Source organism: Gossypium arboreum, chromosome 13 (genome assembly GCF_025698485.1).
Source record: "Gossypium arboreum isolate Shixiya-1 chromosome 13, ASM2569848v2, whole genome shotgun sequence".
Classification (NCBI taxonomy): domain Eukaryota; kingdom Viridiplantae; phylum Streptophyta; class Magnoliopsida; order Malvales; family Malvaceae; genus Gossypium; species Gossypium arboreum.
In genome coordinates this window covers 15,880,856-15,886,534 of record NC_069082.1, presented here as the reverse complement: position 1 = coordinate 15,886,534, position 5,679 = coordinate 15,880,856, and positions in this window count along the sequence as shown.

Genomic DNA, 5,679 nt, shown 5'->3' with positions numbered 1-5,679 from the left:
CTCACAGAAGAATCTCTCATCACACCTCTACTACTAGATATATTTCCCGTATTTCTTGGCAGTCTCCCTATCGTTGTCATATTGCTCGATCTTGCATGCTGAGTTTTATCATTTTCATTTAACTCAGGACATTCTCGGATAAAGTGATCTCGTGAACAACATCTGTAACAAGCTCTATTATTATATTTCATCCAACAATCTCCAAAATGTCGTCTTCCACACTTTTGACATTCGGGTTTAACATCTTCCACGTTGCGAACACTCGATACCGATGCAGATTGAGCTTTAAGACTAGTGTATTACTTTCCGCGATCTTTATTGGAATATCTCGTTGAAGTAATCTGTTGATTAAAATAATCTCTAGGTTTCTTCGACGAGGAATGATAAGGTTTACTCATCGATCTCTTCCTCAAATCTCTTGCCTTTGAATCAACCTTTCTCTTTTCTTTGCTAAGTTTCTCGGCTTTACAAGCTCTGTATACTAAAACAACAAAATCCTTCAGTTCTAAAATTCCAATGAGAAGTTTAATGTCTTCATTCAACCCATCTACAAATCACTTGCACGTGATTTCTTTAGTGAAAACATATTCCCGAGCATACTTGTTCAACCGTACAAATTCTCTTTCATACTCTGTCACAGTCATTCGACCCTATTTCAACTCTAGAAACTCTTTATACTTTTGATCAAGGAACAACTGACTTATTTATTTCTTTCGGAACTTCATCTGAAAGAATTCCCAAGTCACGCGCTCTCTTGGGACTATAGACACCAAGGTATTCCACCATTGATATTTTGTGTCTCTCAACAGTGAAACGATACACTTTAAACATTCAACTGGCGTGCACGAAAGTTCATCAAACACTCAAATTGTATTTTCAAGCCAAAACTCAGCTCGCTCAAGATCATCATCAACATTAGGTTTAAACTCTTCAGCCTCGTGTTTTTGAATCTTGTCAACAGGAGGTTTATTCAATCTTAAAAGCTCAACTCCTTGAGGAGCTACTAGAATCAATTGGGGATTAGGAGGGGTGGAGGTTGTTGAGCAGTCAGGTTCGTATGAATATATTGAGTGAAACATTCGTTCATTATTTGGAAGAAGGCTTCTTTAGCCTCTCCTCCCTAACTACTCGGAATGGGCCTAGAATCAGATGGAGCTGTCCCTTGCACGGGAGCAGGCGCATTACTCTCAACCTCATCAGCTATAGCTCGATTGGGATCCATTACAATATGAAAACACAGTTTAAAATGTCAGGAGTCATCACACTATCTCAATTTATATATATGGCATGTATAGCTAGACTCACATACACTACATTAGTCCTAGAATCGACTAAACCGTAGCTCTTATACCAATAAATGTAACACCCCTAACCCGTATCCGTCGCTGGAGTAGGGAAACAAGGTATTACTAATAATTCACAACAAATAGCATACATTTATCAAACATAAAGCATTCATTCTTATAAATTATTCAACACAATCACATTGTCCCTTATAAGAGCCTACGTGGCCTTAAACATGCTTTAGAAGTGGTTCGAGATGGAACTGATAACATATGAAAATTTTGGAAACCTAGATAAAATTCAACCATACAGGGCTCACACGCCCGTGTGAACAGCTTGTGTGTCCACATGGCTCTAAACACACTCGTGTTTCTGGCCGTGTGGAAATAGGGCATACATACTGACTTGGGTCACACGACCAACCACACGTCTCTGTGTTTAGCCTGTATGCCCTTTGAAGTGGCCACACACGCCTGTGTACTAGGCCATGCCAAACCGGTAGGGTATACTGACTTATGCAACACGGCCAAGTCACACGCCTTTAGGGGGTATACTGACTTGTACTACACGGCCAGTCACACACCCGTGTGTGAGACCGTGTGGAGCACACTGATTTCAATTCAATTTCAAAACTAGGGGACACACGACCGTGTAACATGACCGTGTATCACACAAAAATAGGTTATTTACCGAGCCATTTTGCCATCCATTTTGCACATACTTATACAAGCCCAATTGGTACCATTTCAAGACACAAATATGCAACCAAAAGTCATCAACCAGTTCACAATCATACTATATCCATTTCAACCAATTCAATACTCAATTCAATGCCATTTACTTATTCAAGTACCTTAAACTCAACTTGTTTTACTAGACATAATTCGCATATTTAATTCATATGGTTAAACCATTCCAACATGCATTATGAATTCAACTTCATTCACTCAATATAGGTCAATTACCTAACTCAAAACCAAGCCATTTACACAACTTAATACATTAACAAAATCATTATCACAAGCCAACTCAAATGGCCTAAAAACACATGTTCATCAAACATACTCAAAATGACTCAAGCTTATACATGCCATATACCATATATACATAACTTCAAAAGTACCAAAATAGATGTTCAATAGTGTGATGAAGTCTCTGATGATTCTCGAATCTGAGCTAGCTTCGATATCACTATAAAACGCTAATAAGCTTAGTAAGCTCATATAATATAAACTTAACAAATCACAAATACAACATTCATCAATCAAAACATATTATCATGTACTTATGATTACTAACAAACCTTTCACCTGCTTATTGATAAGCTTATATACAAACTTTATAACTTCTTACATAACAAGTTTATACATACACGAAATGCCGTTGGGTTCTCAATGCCTCGCACACTAAGTGCCATACTCGATATCTCGCACACTAAGTGTTGTACATAGTTGAATCTATCTCAAATCACACACTAAGTGCCATATATAGCCGAAGCTATGTCGAGTCGCACACTAAGTGCCATATATAGCTAAAGCTATGTCGAATAATACACTAAGTGCCACAAATAGTCAATTTTTCATCGAATAAAAATATAGTGTAACACCCCTCACCTGTATTCAATGTCGGAATAGGGTTACAGAGCATTACCGGACTAGAAACACATATAACTATACTATTTTGAGACATTCAATTAAATCATACAATCAACATTCAATTCCAATCAATTTGTCCCTTATAATAGCCTACGAGGCCTTAAACATGCTTTAGAATTGGTTCGGAACTAAACCGATAACATATGAAAATTTTGGAAACTTTGTAAAATTTTAAACATACAAGGACCACTCGCCGTGTGAACAAGCCGTGTGCCTCACACGGCTAGTAGACACTCCCGTGTCTTAAGCTGTGCGAAAACAGGGCATACATACTGACTTGCATCACACAGCCAAAGACACCTCGTGTGCCAGGCCGTGGGAAAACTTGAGAATATACTGACTTATGCAACACGACCAAGTTACACACCCATGTACTAGGCCGTGTGCCAATTAGGGGCATACTAACTTGTACCACACGGCCATTCACACGCCCGTGTATGAGACTATGTGGAGCATACTAACTTCATTTTAATTCAACACCAGGGGACACACAGCCATGTAACATAACTGTGTGTCACACACGGCTGAGACACACGCTCGTGTCTCTGCTCGTGTGGACAAAAATGACTATTTGCAAAGCCATTTTGCCACCCTGTTTTCACATGCATGCACAAGCATAACATTTCATCAATTCATAACTCAATAAGCATCCATTCCAATACATTATATACATATATGGTACCAATTCAACATAGTATTCAAATACCTAATTAACATCATGCATTTTCCAATCATATGCCAACCACATATCAAAATAACATTTTCATAATTCCATTCCATCTACTATTTATCAAACAAACCCTAATTGAACACTAATATACAACCACAACATTATACCAAATTTAGTCAAATCACATGGCTTAGACTTATACCACAAAATGTACCAGAATTCATTATCTCAAGTAACCATACTTATCATCTTTAATACTAGCCTATACATGCCATATTTACATATACACAATTTCAAAAGTACCAATCGGCAACTGGATAGTACGATATGTAACTCCGACTTGTCCGAAACGAGTGAGCTATCGAACCTCTATAAAATATGGAAAAAGCCCGTATAATTTAGAATTAAACTTACCATTTATACAATTAAGGCAACAAATAAGGTATACTTAATTCAATTTCCAAATGCCTAAACACAAACATTCATCATCAAGTTAGCCACATAAATACATGTAACCATCCATTATTTCAATTCAATACTCAATCATATAAACAATAATCCATTTGCAAATAGTAGCTCATCCAAATAAACAGTATTTCATCCATATAAATAGTATTTATGCCGGTTGAACCTATTAGAATATCGAGGGATACTCGAGTGATATACATTACGTAATAATTAGTAATCCGTCAATTCATTATCATTTTTTTTTCTGTTTCAAGCTATGAACAATAAGCTTCTCCTGAGCTAATGAACAATAAGCTCTATTGAGCTGAAGCGGTAAACTTTGGCGAGCTGAGAACAGTAAGCTCTTATGAGCTGAAACGGTAAGCTCCAACGAGCTAAAAATAGTAATATCTTACAAGCTAATATATCAGTATGCTCATTCGACTGCGGTGAGTCTGCAACACATGCAGGATCTCGACCAAAATGGTAACTTTAGTGACATGTCACTTGTATCGTACGAATTTATAAGGTTCAAACGGGGCTCGGTAACAATCAGTCTATATCAATAAAGCATTCTTATTCCAAGAATATCAATTAATCAATTATGTACATACATTTCAAATAATTACAAGTATTTAAAAGTTCTATTCTAGTTATACAAACTTACCTCGTATCGCTCGGATAGCAAATATCGGCTAATTGCCAACTTTTCCTTTTCCCTGATCTAAATTCAATCTCGGCTTATCTTGATCTATATATTATTAAAATTAGTTTATTTAACTAACCATTTTTTCAATTTAGTCCAAAACACACATTTTGGCAAATTTACATATTTGCCCCTAAACTCTCACCCTATTTACAATTTAGTCCTTATCACATAAAATTGAAAATTCATGCAATTTAGTACCATCCAAGCCTAGTCGATTTTTAATAGAGTTCCTAGCAGTCCATTTCTTTTATTTATTCACACTTTTACCCATCAAATTTTACATATTCATAATTTAATCCCTTTTTGACATTTTTGTCAAAAATCACTTTACAAAACTAATTTAACTACCAACAATTATTCAAAATCCATCATTAACTATCAATTACTCAAGCATTCAACAATGGAAACATGATAAATCTTTAGAAATTTCAAAATCTAAGGTACGGGCTAGCTAGAATACGAAGCAACGATCTAAAAAACGTAAAAATATTAAAAAAAAGAGCTAAAATGAAACTTACAATTGAATATCCAAGTGACCAAACCCTAAAACACATACAATAGATTTCTTCTTCCTTAAAATTTGGCTAAAAAGATGAATGAAGAAAGAAATTTGGTTTTGTTTTATTAATATTAACATTAATTACTAATTTACCTTTATAACCTTTAAAAATATTATAAATTACACCAATTCCATGCTATCATCATCCACTAACCCATAAATGGTCTATTTACCACTTAAGGACCTTTACTTTAATGTTCTATAGCTATTTAACACTTTTAGCTAATAGAACACAAGTTTTACGCTTTACGTGATTTAGTCATTTTTACCAAATTAAGTATTCAAATAGTAAAATTTCTTTACGAAACTTTCACACAATAATTCTATCATGCTGTAAACTTTAATAAAATAATAA